This window comes from Haliaeetus albicilla, chromosome 17, assembly GCF_947461875.1.
Source record: "Haliaeetus albicilla chromosome 17, bHalAlb1.1, whole genome shotgun sequence".
Lineage (NCBI taxonomy): Eukaryota > Metazoa > Chordata > Aves > Accipitriformes > Accipitridae > Haliaeetus > Haliaeetus albicilla.
The window spans coordinates 23,158,102-23,174,387 of record NC_091499.1 but is presented as its reverse complement, the minus strand read 5'-3'; the positions used below and the strand labels follow the sequence as shown (position 1 = coordinate 23,174,387).

The 16,286-nt window shown below is 38.2% G+C and overlaps 1 long non-coding RNA gene across 1 annotated transcript; it reads left to right on the top strand.

Moving 5' to 3' along the window:
• The first annotated feature begins 10,911 nt into the window (after positions 1–10,911).
• Positions 10,912–14,538, top strand: LOC138689620 (uncharacterized). Its single transcript, XR_011328541.1, has 4 exons — positions 10,912–10,999; positions 12,049–12,113; positions 12,670–12,794; positions 13,351–14,538. It is a non-coding gene; the product is annotated as an uncharacterized lncRNA (long non-coding RNA).
• The last annotated feature ends 1,748 nt before the right edge of the window (positions 14,539–16,286 follow it).

The following is a 16,286-nucleotide window of genomic DNA, read 5'->3' as shown; positions in this document are numbered from 1 at the left end:
AAAAGAAACCTAACTTTCTAATATTCATGTGTGTAAACTGCGCTGCTGATGATCTGTTCAATTTTATTATACGACAGTGTATGTGAATATATGATACCCAAATACAGGCAAGAAAAGGAGAATCACAATGTTTCTGCAATCACACAGCAGCCCACAGGCAGTCAGAGACACGCAAAAGCATCCATCAAGCAGGACTTCACAGGAGGAAAGCTCAGGATATAGTACAAGCAGGAAAGGTTCCACCAGAGGTTCTGCAGGAAAGGGCACAAGAATCATCAGATGTGTGATTTTTCCTTATGTGGAATGGGTATATCACAGAAATCAGTGAAATTATGAATGGTCTGGAAAGAGCAAAGAGGAAGTTTTCATTCAGTGGTACGTAATAGAAGAGTGGATAAGGAATCAGAAGAAATTATCAAGCAGGAAATTTAAAATAAATGAAAAGTGGTAGGTTTTTTACCCACATGTAACTGCACTTTGGATTTCATTACCAAGAAAAGCTGTGGAGGCCAAAAGTATAAATGGATTAAAAAATCAAATAAGCAAGTTTATGGAAAATATTTCCATAGGAAATACAAAGAGCAGAGGTCCAGACGCAGCTTCCAGTTCTCAAAACCTCTAAGCTGTATCATTCCGTTCACATTGAGTTTTAACTCTTTAAAAGTCTCCTGTTAATTACTGAGAGAGATGGAGTTTTGGTTCAACCCTTAGATTCTTATATACTGGGACTGCAGCAAGTGGTTTGTATATGTCATACTGGATCCTGTAAGAAAATGCTTTTACTGTCATTAAGAACACTACTACAGCATTTAACAAGTGATTTCAGGATTCAGATGCCATTGTGCCAAACAAGAAATGAAGAAGCCTTTTCTTAAACCACAGATCATGATCTTTTCCTAAGCAATGGGACTTATTTTACTTAACCATGTACAAATATGTCAGGGGCAGTTATTCAAAAATTTAATCACAAATAATTTGTCACCCTGGCTTTGTAGTCTCACACTGGAAGTGTGAGAACAGAGCTGTAGGGATGAGAAAATAGCCAGTTTAGCTTCAATGTCACAGGCATCTGAAATGAGAGTAACAAGTTGTACAAATGCTGAGGACTCCAAATTAGGTGCTTGAATTTATTTCAGTTTTAATAAATCAAAGTTCTTGCTAGCAGCTCCAAGACAGAATTTTAAAAATGTGTTATTCCTTTCTCAACATAGACTCCCTCCCCTTCTGAAATAAGAATACATAAATTACAAATGGAGGTCTTCTGGTGCAGCACTGACTGTTATACTAAGAGTACATTTTAACTAGACTTGTCAACAGGTTGAGATCAGCAACATTTACAGGCATATCACTTCTCTTGCTATAAAGCTGGCATAATTTCCTTCACAGTTGGAAAAGTATTTAATATTTGTTTCCCCGAAATAAACGATACCTATTTGAAATGAAACCTTAGGTGTCCCTAATAATATGACCCTTAAATTACAGTTCCTTTTTGGCTACGCAGTTAGTATGAAATAGAAGATGAATTCTACTACATGCCAGGAGATAAGTAAAGAGATGCTAATTTTCAGCTTTTCTCTTCTTGTAACAGTTGTGTACTAAGAAATATTACCTCTCCCCCTTCTCCAGGCAAGATTAACATTCTTTTCAGAATCAGGGCAGATCACTTGCATAAACACCACATTACTCCATTGCACCAAGGTGACTGAATACCAGATTATTCAGTCCAGAGGAAATATTACACGTTTGCTTTACGTCTGTATAGATGTAGATATTTCAGATGTGGAAGAAGTACCAGTAGATGGTGCTCAAGAATATATTGCATAAACAGCTACATGTTGGTTGAGAATAGAGAGAGGAAGTAATGGATAATGCCTTTCTGAAGCAACCTTCCAACAGAGCAGCAGAGGCAAGTAACCTTAGCTATTCCAAAATGTAAATGGGTAAGAGTAAGGAAGGTACTGTGTGACAGAGTAGGGGAGATCCTGCATGAAATATTTTGTGATATGAGGCTTAAGCTGTAAAATTTACCTAACCTACTTTTACCACACTGTCTAAATCAGAGCTTGTTGTTCAGACTCCCTTTATACACAATAGAGAAAAATAAGCAGTACTACCAAAAGCCTCATTTTTTTCTAAGGGGGATAGTTCTTGGGTTTGTAGGCTCCATCGAGCTATATTGTGTGCTGCATAAGACCTATGTGCACAACAATTCTCATCAAATTCTTGAGAAAGTCTCCACTGGCTTCCCTCCCCAGGAAGACCACAGACACAGAGTTGGATTGTCCTATACCTCATTAATTTTTGGCTTTTGTAACACCTCTTGTGTTTGTTAGGGAGCCATCATTATTGTCACCCTGAAACCTCTATTGGAATAGAGAGATTGGAAAACATGCAACACAAAAATGCTTCAAGATCAAAGAAGCTCAAAAGACTTTATGATCATCTTTCTGACTCTGTACTCCATTTATTCCAGCTCTTCTTTGGACATATATGGGCTTTGATGTCCACATTTTTATGAAAAAAAAACCAAAAACAACCACCCAACCTGTTAATGGAAACTTTAAATATTTCTTCACATCTTCAGTGTTGAACAAATAAAATGAGCCTCTGAACAGGTACTTGGGTTTTGGTTTTGTTTTTTTTTTTAAAAAAGAAAAGTAGATTCTACACAATGTTTGCATGTATATAAATATATAAACAGACAGAGACATATGTATATATGTATATATATAAAGTTCCTTCACTTTGCTGAATTATACCATTTAAAACAAATAAGAAATTCTAGTCCAAATGTTTTTAATAGGAAAATAGAATTTTTTTACATGATTAGCCTCTTTTACTTGACATTGCCATGGGATATTTGACACCTGGAGCAAGATGTTGATTTAGCGTTCCTCCCTATTGTAGTAAAGGATTGGGAGCAGGATCGTGTTCAAAGGAAAATTACATTGGGAATCATTCATAGCTGGCCTCTTGTGGAATAGATATTAAATTGAAATTCTGTGTCTGCTGGTATATTTCCTTCCTTTTCCAGAATCCTTTCACTTAAGCCTTGTTGCAGCCTGATGAGATTCATGAAGGAAATCCCTAGAATAATGTTTACAGTGACCTATTTATGGATTCTTTCTATACCTCTAAATTGAATGTTACAAGGTGATTTTCCTGCTTTCCATTGACTTGAAACACAAAGGTGATTTCTGCCCCAGTAATATCAAATACGTTTCATAAGGAATACTAATACTGTCGAGATTTCATTAAATACACAGGTCTGTAAAGGTTTTCCTTGCTTATTGTTCTGAATCATTATCTGATGGCCTCCATAGTAAATATGCAAAGAGTATTGCAACCTTTGCAACAGAAAATCTCTCTCTTGATAGCTCCACCCTGTCAGAGTCTTCCAACTAAGCATTACTGATGGGAATTTAAAGATAGAAATTAATTACAAGCTTGAATTGTTTCACCACAGTGTGCTGCCATGTTTGTCACATCACTTTCAGCTTCAGTGCTTGCTGTCACTTGTCTCTCAAGAAGGATTAGATTCTAGTAATTTTACAAATATATTTGTATTTGGAGATGCATTTCTGGAAATTAGAATTCTGGTAGTGGGTCATGGCCAGGGGAGACCTATTCAGTTTTTCAAAGCCTCGAATGAAAATCATTCCTTTGAAATGTGACACTACCATCAGTGGCCAAGGAGACAGAAGTGGGAAAGGAAGAGACAGAGGCCAGCTGGCCTGTTGCAATGTGTGCTGGTAGCACCACCTAATCCTTCTTTTTGAACATTCTGTGAACTTTAGGTCCATTCTTTTCTAAATATGTAGCTGTCAGACTTTAAACATCCACTATGGTTGTGAAGATATGTCTAAACATGTGGTTTGCTTAGCCTCTGTTCAACAGGTGAACTTCAACTCTGCCATTTATTTTGACACAGTTCATTTTTATGTCACTACTAGTAAGGGCTGCTTGAATTATAATCCCAATCTAAAAAGTGTTTTTTTAAGAAACAGCATTGTGGGGCTCCAGCTTAATTTCTGACCCAGTAATTTGCAGCTCAAAACTACTCTAATGTGTGTTTCAAAGGAAGAGAGGGAAGTACTGTTCCTCTCTATTGCCCCTTGCTAATTTCTTTTTCCATTTTGCCTATGTTTCTTATTACATAGATTCTGCAGACTCAGTCTGGAGTCTAGAAGACAAATTAACTTCTTTCTTTTTCCTCACAGTTAAATAGGATTCACCAAACCAAAAGTTAGATTAGTTTAAAACTTTTTTGTATTTGGTTTATGAATCATTCACAGGCTGTCTCTGATATTTTAAACATAGATTTTGTCATTCTTGTTTGGACAGACTTTCAATTTTAGGGTCTGTTCATTGTGATTATTTACTAATTTTGATTGTGAGTTCCAGTGATATTGGCACTGCTCCAGAATTTTGATTGTGAGTTCCAGTGATATTGGCACTGCTCCAGAACTCCATGTCTAACACTTTTTCAAAGAGATAAGAATGGTAATAAATTATTCTATGACCTATTATTATCCTTTACTTGGAATTCATGAGGCCTCATCCCAAGTACTATGTCCAGCATTAGTCCCCGCAGTACAAGGGAGGTAATGCAAATGCAGCAAAAGGCTCCTGAGATGATTAAGGGGCTGGAGCACATGGTATTAGAAGAGAGAAGAAGAAAGAGGATAAATGCCCTCTGCCTAGAGGGGATTTATAGAGAAAAGAAAGCAACACCTGTCTCAGAGGTCCTTCCTCCATGCAAGGACAAGAAGGAATCTTCCCAAAGGAAATTCTTACTGGATATAAGGAAAAAGATGTTTTCACAATGAACATGGTTATGACCAGGAACAGGCTCCCAGAGATTTTGGACCTTCATTGCTGGAGATTTTAAAAACTTAACTGGACACAGTACTGAGTAACCTGCTATAACTTCAAAGTTGTCCTTGCTTTCAGCAGAGATTAGACTAGATGATCTCCAAAATTCCTTTCCAACCTAAATTATTACATCAGTCTAATGACTACTCTTTTCATTTTTTCCCCTCAGATTTCCCCTATTTCAATCCCTTTTTCCCTTCCTCTGTACCTTCCCTTTATTTCTCATCTGGTTCTTCATTTGCTCCCTTCCTTTGTTACTTGTTCCGTATTTTCTTCTATGGCATTACTTCATTTTTAACTTTTCTGTTGCTTTTGTCATCTTTTTACAACAGTCCATTTACCTGTAAAAACTCTATAGTGCAGGCAGGAAAAGAAATACAAAACCAAAAAAAACCCATCCAGAGAAAAACACATGACAAAAATATACGGAGGCTGATTAAAAGGATGTACAGGTCTCTTTTATTCCCTTCAGTTATGGATAGATAACTTACACAACAGCCTGCGGGTCAGGCTACTTCTCTTCCACCTTTTCTTCTCTCCTGTACTTAACAGGTGCCCTCTTCCTATCTTTGGTACCCTGAACCTCCCTGTCCATTAGTCCCAGTATCTAACCCCTGTACCCATCCTGATATTACTGTTATACCTTCTTCACTCAGCTTTTGTCTCTGCCTCCTTTCCCCTTCAGTGTGTTCCCCCTTTCAGGTCCTTCTTTTAAAGGCTCTCAGTTTAAGCTTTCTAGCTCATCAAGTCTTATCTAATTTCAGATATTCCTTTTCACCCAGCTTTGCAGTAGTCAGAAATTCCAGTCAGCACTTGCAGTTTTTCAACTAAATTTTCCGTATCAGAGTTCCCTTATGAGTCTGTGTTCTTTCCCAAAGCCTTATGACAACTCCAAATGTGATCATTTTTTTGCGGAAAAAAAAAAAAGAAAATGACCATATCACTTGCAGAAAAACAGCTCTACAGAATTTCAATGCATAGCATGGAAGAGCAGAGCTTGAAAAAGTTAAACTTTTTCAGTGAAATAGCTGTAAGAATTTGTTACCAATAGCAAAACAACATATTTTCTCATTGTCAGAAATGGCCAGAGTATATTTATGGAAACCTCATGCAGTAAAGTTGCCTCGAGGCAGACACCTGGCATGGGAAATTGGAGCAAGAATAGTTAACCTCTGTAAAGTCTATAAATACTTGAAAACTGAGTGTTGAATATGAAGGTATTGAATAGAGGACACATTTCTAATTTGGCTTATAATACATTGTTATACAATTTTATTTTTGTTCAAATGTAATGTGCTGTTTTGAGATTCTATTCCTTCTCCCATTTATTGCTAATTTCATACTGGACACATGTCAATATTAAGTCCTGATCAATGTCTAAACACACAACTGTTAATTTCCTTTTTCTTGGTATTCTGATACCATTCCAAATTCTATTTTTGTTTATCTCTTTATCTCATGGGATAACCACATTTTTCTTTTTCATCCATTTCACTTAATTCCATCACCTGTCCTTTTTCTAATTAATTAGAAGGGACCTTAACTTTCAATTTCATGTTCATATACTGAAATGTCCACTGACAGTAATGTCTTTTCTTCACCTTGGGTGGTCCTAGTGTTTTCCATATCATAATTTTCACATGCAGCAAAGATATCTTGCAATATTGCTGCAGTGATTTTGCTTTTACATAAAATTAACTAAGTCCAATGACTACCTTCTACATTTCAAATGGCTTAAACCAGGCCTTACTCTTTAAACTCTTCTTTACAACCTGCCTCTCTCTTTATTTCTTCTATCTTCTTGGAATTAGTGTTCCCGCAAAATCAAGCACAAAATATGTATTACTATATTTCTTATGCTCTTTCAATTCTCTTTTCGTATCACTGAGAATTTCTCCTTGCAACACTGTACAAAATGCTTTAATGCACTTCCAGACAATTTGTTGTTTTGGCTTCAAACTGAGTTTGACTCAGTTGGATTAAATCTCAAATTCAAGACAAGGCATTTGCCTTCCAGCATTTTGCTAGAGACTTACTAAATCCAGGTTCTCTTCTTCTTAATATTCCCAAATATTGACTGTATCTAACTGTCTGCTAGGCGTCTAAGGGACAAAAATCATGAAAATACTCCAAATGCAAAAAACAAATTAGTGAGTGACCATATCTCATTAATTAGAGTGCAGATGAAGAAATATCTCAGTTATTATTGGTTTTACAGAGACTTACTGAAGTGAGATAATCACTGAAGTCCATTGGACAAACCCTGAAAATAGAGAGGTCAGCCATGGAACTTCACTATTATTTTATTCATAGTAGGCGAACATAAGAAAAAGAAATAGGCTGTATCATTTAACCAGGAATGAATGGCCATGGGTAATCCTGGCTGAAAACAGTGTTTATGTGCAGGTATATATGTAGCTAAACATATAGACATATGTTTATATGTATATGGGCATTTAGACTAGATGATCATTGTAGTCTCTTCCAACTGAAATTATTCTATTCTATATATCTAAAGTATATATATTACGAAAAATAATATAATCCTATTTTGATATTTAACTATCACTTATGAAAGTATATAACAGAGTAGAAACTGTTTAGATCTCAGAGTCATAAAACAGAAGTTTGAAACAAAGAGTGGCAATCTGCAACCACCTTGCCTTAGGTAGTATTCTAGAAAACATTCAAAATTAGAAAATCACAGAGACGTGTAATTGCATGCTTTTTTCAAGGCACAGATAATACATGGACCTTGAGTGATGACTACTGCCTTACAATATACTGACCCCCTCCACTGAGAAGGGATTATTACACACACTGGAGGGATATTTTTTTTCAATACATCATTCTACATCTACAATATTAGAAGAACTGATAAGTTGATCCATATCATCCTTATATGTTAAAGATCTCGAATATATGAAAGTAGATTTCTGGGAGAGGTAAAGGACAGAGGAGAAGGGTAGGATGATAAATAATGCCAGTAATCCCAAAGATACTCATGAAACATTTCCCATGTTCAAAAGGGAGAGTTTGTGTAAAGTTGATCAGCTAGAATATGACTAGTGAAACACAGTGAAACTATTCAGTTTTCAGTGTGTTTGCTGAATCTTAGACAAAATACTCATAATAAGAGTAAAGTTTGAGCAAGGTTTCATAATTCTGTGTTCCTCAAAATACTCCTTCATACAAAATATCTGCTCAGTGACAACTGAATTACAGCACCTTGTCCCTCTGATGCTTTCCAAAAAAAAGCTCTTAAAAAGTATGGCCCATGTTCAACCAGCAAAGAATTAAAGCCAGATGCCATCTTTGGAATAAAAGAATGGAAGCATAAATCCACGTCAAGTACAGCTTAAATCTGTTAAGATCTCAGCAAGGTACCTGGTACTGGGTACCCCCAGTCTGCTCAATATGCAGGAACAGGGGAAAAATAAGCAACAAAACCAAGACAATTTCTGATTCCCACAGCAGTTGAGAATATTAACTTAACAATGTCTCCTGGGGACAATTATCTGCATGACACATCTTTTGCAGGCCAGAGAAAACATGATTATTGGAGAAAGCCCTGGAATCAGGCATCAACTTCTCCATCCTGCAACAGGGACTAGAATAATTTTTTGTATGTATTTATTCAAAGCTATTGTAAATTCTAATATTACTATCTCTGTATAGGGATTTTTCAAGCTCTGTAATTTCCAACTATTAATCTTCCATATATGGTAAATTCCAGGGTTAACAAAATGTACTTAATATCACTTTATTTGTTTTAACCTCTGCTTCCAATTGATGAATAAATCCTCAAAGGAACGAAGTCTGCTCTCCCTCTCCTAAAAGAAAAACAAAAATACAAACCATCCAAACAAAAATACAAACCATCCAAACAAAATCCCCCAACTCTGACTTGAAGTGATAAAAAAATGCAGCAGGAGCAACTGATTTGAAAGGAAGAAAGAAGTCATGCACATTGAATAACATTATGATGTGCAATCTCGGTAGCTTTTTGGTGTCATTTTTCTTTATAGCTTGAAAAACTGCCTAATGCATAAAATCAGAGAAATCAAGGCTTATTATCTTGGGATATATTACTATCCACACTCCCAGACTCAAGTAGGTGCCCATTTTGAAGGGGTGGGACTAGAAGGGGGATCAGAGACTAATGCTGCTGGATCTCAGAAGACAGTGCAGACACATGTAAACTTCTCCAAAGAAGCCGTGTGCCACCAGTACTGTGATGCTCAGTTAAAGGATCAATCCATTCTGCAGCATCTTCTGAACACACAGCCCTGTCTATCTTCAGGGACCATTTTATAAAGAGATATTCAACCAACAAACCTGAATCCACTGCCAAAGCTAAAATAACATGTTTATTTTCCATTTTTCAATTAGATCAACAGCTTACTAAACGAGATCACAATAGCAGGCCTTTCGACTGCCATTGTGAACAAAAATAATGAATTGATGTCCTGAACCAAAACACCCCCAAATACTTTGATTCTTCTAAGCCTTGGTCTTTGCAACATTTAAACTACTGCTTTTATTAGAGATACTCTTGCATTCCCAGGAATTGGGGTACCTAAGCCCGGCTCGTCTCTTCTTAGAGCATTGTTAATTAAATGTCTAGCCCCAATGTGAACGACCTTATTCTTAATTAACACTGAACTCCCCAAAAGTTTAACTTAACAATCTTGCAAGTTAGATAAAACTCTTGAGCATCAGAAATGATATTTGATAACACAAAAATATATGTATACAAAAGAACAGATCATGCAGAGTCTTTGGGGCTTTACTGACCTTACCAAGTTTTGCTAGATTTGTGATCTGCTCCTCATCGCTTAAAAATAAAGGGTTACTAGTAAGTCTAAGAACAAACACATAGATAGATACAACAAGGTCAGAATAAAAATACTCCATAGGGCAATCTGTCTGTAATTATCTGAATGACATTGTTGAAAGTGCTAATGAACATGACAGTTTTATGGTAAAGAACACATATTGCACATTTTCACAACTATTTGCCATCTATGTACTTAGAACATACTCTGAAGAGGCAAAATCTGGGCCAAAGTCCTGTAGACAGTTATTCCCAAATCAATGCCCTAAAATTCTCAGCAAATTGTAAAGTGGTGTTAGCACAATTTTTGCAGACACCAGTCTACAAATCAATTCCCACCTCTTCAAGGACAGAGCAATGGAGAAAATGCCAGTTCTCAAAATACTGAATAGCTTAACCTATAAATTTACTACTTTGCTGATAGGTTTTTCACCCTTACTTTACAGCTCAGATCAGTTGGCTGAAATATTGGTGTATTTTATGTACCTAGAACTACAGGGATCTCTAGGTCTTCTGAACTTATAAGAAACAGTAGCCTCAATGGCAGAATGGGAATTAAGTCTTGGTTCATGACAGAACAAGACTTAAAAGCCAGTCTACCACATCCTGACTTCCTCATCCCCCTGCCACTCTGAATTTCAGTTTTGAAAGAGAATGATTCCATCATAAAGAGATATGAGAAAAAAACCCCACTCATTTGCTAACCCACTTATAAATGGGTTGAAGTTCTGTCTTCTGCTTCTCTGGTTTCAATATTTTATGTCAAGCACTGAATTTTGTTACAGGCATCAGTCATGTCATATATATGTCATTTGATCAACACATACTGAGACCACAGGGTAATAACTAGAAACATTACTAACTAGACACCACAAAGATTCTTAATGAAACCCTTCGTTTCCCTTACCTGTTTGTTAATGATCACGGAATACGATAGTCTTAGCCTCACCATTTTGCTGAAGCATAATTCTGTGCTTGGAGTCATTCTCATGGGCTTGAAAAGCTTTTATTTAATTTGGTTTCATTGCTGTACTCATCTGTGATACATGTGTCTAACCTGAACATAGCAATTTGCTGTTGAATTTGCTTGTGATTAGCAGTGCACTGAAGTTTTGTTCCAGGTGGTCAAAATATGTGCAACTGTGGTAAACATGCTTTACATTGCATCTTTGCCATTCTTCACAATGGGACAAAGAACTATCCTTGCTAATGCTCTGTAAGTCTGTACACAAGATTTCACACAGCAAGACAATTCAGCCAAAGGATACCTTACATGTTCAAGAACAGGTAGTATTTGGATATATTCTTAACTTTCTTTTGAAATTACAGTGGAGGTACTGCTGTAGGGCACTTAAAATCCAAGGCAATGGGAGCTGGGGCTAGCCAGGAAGGCAGAGAGAAAAGTTACAAAGAACCCAGAAACAGCCAGCTAGTGTTTATTCTACACAGCGGGGGAAGGAATATGCCTTCTGTGAAAAATTGGCTTAGGTAGCGGTTCCTTTCTGGATACAGCTGAATGCTGTTTCAGCTTTAGTGGTAACCTAAGCACTCCACTAAACTAATAATTGACGCAAAATGGTGTATTTTATAGATCTGGAGGGAAAACTTCTGGTGAACCTATCATTGTGGTTTAGGATTAATGATGCTAAGAATCTTGCCATTTGTTATCTGATTTAAACTTTGTTCCCATCTGAATTGTAAGTACTCAACTAACTAGAGTTTGGGTTTACATCATCTTATATGAACCAGGAACACATGTGGAGGTCCAGGGCTTGTAGATTTTCTGCACTGATTCCAAAAGCTGTATAGAGATGAGGCCTTAGATAGGTTAGAGATGTTTGTTTTCACTAGTAATTAATGAGCAATCAGCTGTAATCTGGGAACTGAAATCTTGGTTACTTAGGTTATTTGGGTCCTATCAAGCTTCTAAAGTGAGTGTTAGGATCAGGATGTTTGGCTGTTGTATGCTGGGAAAACCCTACACTAAACTTCAGGATGAGTAGATATTGTTTATATTTTATAATTTTTTAAAAAATATATTTTATATATTGATTTTTATTTCATCTGTTTCCAAAGCCTACACGCTTCTCATCCATTTAAATTGGTCAGTCTTTTTGTTTGTTTTGTTTTAACCGGGAACTGAGTAAGATATGGATATGCACCTTAAAGGAATATTGGAAATGTCCCAATCAATAGTGGTCAATTCCGAGCCTACAGTGTGTGTTTAAGTGCATCCATAACTGTTTCTTCTAGACTGTAGCTTTACTAGGAAAACAAATGAGTATTAGCTGAGATCATCTATGCAAACTTGGTCCATTACATGTTCTTTCTTACAGGTAGATCAGGGCACTCCTTATATTCATTATCCCCTCAGTCACCACTTACCTGTTGCTCACACAAGGTAGGAGTCTACTTGCTTTGTAAGTCAGCTGTGTTTGCCCATTTACTCTTGCAGGCTGAGCTATTTTTTGTATTGTCTTTGTAAAATACGGGAGCAGTTTAATTTCACACAACACTATATGCAGAACAGTTCCAAACTGTTACAGCACTGCAATTTTATAATGCCTTTCAAAATTTTGTTCGCTTATGATGTCATGAGGTATTTTTTAACATAGCTTTAATTAGGTGAATTATTTAGATGTCTTATCATGCCAATCTAATGTATAAAAACCTATAATAAAATATATAAACGTGTAATATTCTGAGCATGTTCCAGAGAAAAATCAGTTGCATTAGTAAAGAAATAGCTACTTGTATGTTTTTCTGAAAAGAAGAACTGTATATTACAAAAAGCAAAGTAGTCCCTATTGGAGTATTAGAAAGTCTGGGATTTTATGTTTGGTTCTTATGACTAAAGCATTTATGGCATCATAAGAACTGCTTAATGAATGTACTGCCTAGTAATACCCCACAGGGCATACTTCATTCTCTTCCTATTACTGCTTTTGTCTCTGCAGATAATTCTACAAGCTCACTGTTAAAAAAGCAGAACTGTTACTGATCATGTATGTTTATTAGAAATGGCTGGTCATGGAGAACACCAGTGGCTTGAATGATTCAAACTTATCTAGATATTTTACAGGTAATTACACACAAATGAGAATTGATGACCGCTGGGATTTTCTGCATTTTGCATATTATGCTTGATAATATATTGGTATGCATTGAAACAATACTGTACCAGCTCCTATAATTTCCTGGAGGTGGTCTGATGTATAAGCTCATGTCCTTAGATTTTCCACAAATTAGTAATTTATGATGATTGGTTCTTTTTGATCTCCCAAGAATTGCTTTCTTTTTCAATGGTTCAGTTGCTAAATCCAGTATTGTAAAACAGTTAAGAATCTTTTATTCTTTTTTTGATTTAAGTTTTATGGCTAGGACTTCAGTTTCTTTTTAGTTCTAATATATTACATGGCAATTTAATAGTTTTAAAGCATGCCTAATTCTGGACAAATTTGCTACATGCGTGTTACCATGTAGGACAGATCAACGGGAGCAATTCTACAGAGTGAAACCAATGCTACTGAGTACTTCATAGGTACACTATATGCAATATGGGATTTTTTTTATTATTATTAGTGTGAGGTTTGGGGGTTTTCTTTCTTTTCTTTTAATTTTTTAAATTTTATTTTCAGATGAGCTCTAATCTGGTCCAGTAGACTGAAGTAGCAGTGGGAGTACCCTAGACACACCTCCGAAGCACATCTACCCATTTACCTCTCATCAGAAATGTATCAAGTTCATGCGCTCCAAGATTGGTTTACATTGTGGAACTGGAAGAAGCACAGGAAGAAGGGATGACTGAGAAATTTGCTTCAAAAACACATGTTGGATCCAAACTCTAACACTAAAGCAGCTGCATCTATGTGGGACTGATTCAGGCACAAGATATTAAAAAGTGTGTTCTGATACAATGTGAAAAAAAATTATTAAACTGCACATCTCAGTCACAGTAGCTGGAGGAAAAGAGATATTTTTGCTCATCTGGGATCATATTATAAACTAGGGAAAGATTCTGACCTTGGAAACCAGGGCCCACCTTGCTTAGATGCACAAGGGGACTCTGAGAACATGCAGTGAGTGGAGTCATTTATACTGAATAATTCTGCCTAAAACCACTTTCCCCCCACCCCTCCCTCCTTCCTGGGCTTAATTTTACTCCAGATTTTCTCTACGCTTCCCCCCCAGCAGCGCAGGGGGATGGGGAATGGGGGTTGGGGTCAGTTCGTCACACGTTGTCTCTGCCGCTCCTTCCTCCTCAGGGAGAGGACTCCTCACACTCTTCCCCTGCTCCAGCGTGGGGTCCCTCCCACAGGAGACAGTCCTCCACGAACTTCTCCAACGTGGGTCCTTCCCAGGGGCTGCAGTCCTCCACAAGCTTCTCCAACGTGGGTCCTTCCCACGAGCTGCAGTTCTTCATGAACTGCTCCAGCGTGGGTCCCTTCCATGGGCTGCAGTCCTTCAGGCACAGACTGCTCCAGCGTGGGTCCCCCACGGGGTCACAAGTCCTGCCAGAAAACCTGCCCCAGCGTGGGCTCCTCTCTCCACGGGGCCACAGGTCCTGCCAGGAGCCTGCTCCAACGTGGGCTTCCCACAGGGTCACAGCCTCCTTCGGGAACCCACCTGCTCCTGCGTGGGGTCCTCCCCAGGCTGCAGGTGGAGATCTACTCCCCCGTGGACCTCCCTGGGCTGCAGGGGGACAGCCTGCCTCACCGTGGTCTTCCCCACGGGCTGCAGGGGAATCTCTGCTCCAGCACCTGGAGCATCTCCTCCCCTCCTTCTGCACTGACCTGGGGGGCTGCAGGGCTGGTGCTCTCACATGTTCTCACTCCCCTCTCTGGCTGTAATTGCTGGTGGGCAGTTTTTTCCCCCTTCTGAAATCTGTTCTCCCAGAGGCGCTGCCACCGTCGCTGATGGGCTCGGCCTTGGCCGGCAGGGTGTCCATCTTGGAGCCGGCTGGCATTGGCTCTGTCGGACATGGGGGAAGCTTCCAGCAGCTTCTCACAGAAGCCACCCCTGTAACACCCCCACTACCAAAACCTTGCCACACAAACCCAATACAGGAGGGAAAATCTGGTCCAAAGCACTTTGTGCTGACTAGTTGTCTATGTCATTAATTGATTAATTGATTATTTTTTTTCCCTCCATCATTTTTTTCCTGGATGTACTCCTTCTAAAACCTGTTTTCCTTTTTTGTTGTTTGTTCATTAGTCTTGAGACTTTAGATTCCTATAGCAACTAAACTTCTTTGTTCTTCCTGGCTGTTATAAATTATGACATTTGCTATTTATCAGACATATTAGATGGAATGGAAGGGTCTACCTCTTCTTTCAGTTACTTGACCTAGTGACTGCTGGGCACTAAAGATGATATACAAGTGTATTGTCCCTTTCCCACCTAAAATGACTGCGATCAGCAGTTTTCCTCCTCCAAAACATTAAAAAATAATGTTAGTTTGAGTCTATTCCCACAATTAAATCATAGCTATGCTTTTGTGTATTACTTCCGCTAGCTAGACTACTAGCTTATTTGTTAATGTAATTTTCACCTTGCTCTTTCCACTACACATTATTCTTTTTCCTTTTTTGATTTTCTGAAAGTGTTGCTCAGGACCCAAAGGTACTGCTTCCTTCCTCTTATCCTTAGCAGAAAAGTTTTTCCCAATTCTCCTAATAAACTGTTCCCTTTGTTTCATCTCTTGCATTTATTTCCATTATTCTCATATTACTTTCCTAATTCACTTTTACTCTAACCTGCTTATCTTCTAGCCATGTAAGCATTTAAACAATTATTTGCATGCTATTTTGTTACCTGTAAAAGCGCAAAAGATTAGGTGCATAGAAACAACAGTTGTGTTTGAGCAAACCAGAAATTCAAGTAAGCATCGGCTGGTTTGGAAGGGACATCTAGAAGTTTCTATTGCAGCCTCCTGCAAGATGAACACTGAATTCAGGCACTAGGACATTGGGTCTTGAAAACCTCCAAGGATGGAGATTTGCAGGCTGTATTGGCAACCTGTTGCAATGCTTGATTACTCTCCTGGTGAAAAGTGTTTTTTCTCTTTTTTTATATATACAGTTTGAACGTACTCTGTTTCTTTTTATGATCATTGCCTTTTGTTCTCCTCTGTCAATCTCTATGAAGAACCTGGCTCTCTCTTCTCTGCTGCTTCCCATAGGTATGGGAAGGCTGCTGTTAGGTCCCACCAAAGCCACCTCTTCTTGAGGCTGAACCAACACCGTTGCCTCAGCCGCCTCTCACAGGGCATGCGCTCCAGCCCCCTCCTAGTCAGTCATCTAGTAGCTAAAGTGAAACCTTTTCTCTTATTGAGAGTTAAGGCTGTCCGTGATTTGTAGTCAGCAGAGATTTTTGCATGAAAACAAGCTCCCACTGGCTACAGAGCTAGAAGCTGGGACTTTCTGCCTCTTGAATACAAGATCCCGTGCTGGGGGTCACTTCTCCTCCACCGATATCTGATCTTGGGGTGCAAGACCTGGAGATGCTGCTCATTGGAGATGCTTCCAAAAGGGAACATGCTGAGACCTGTGAACTAGGAGTATCTTCTGTCTCT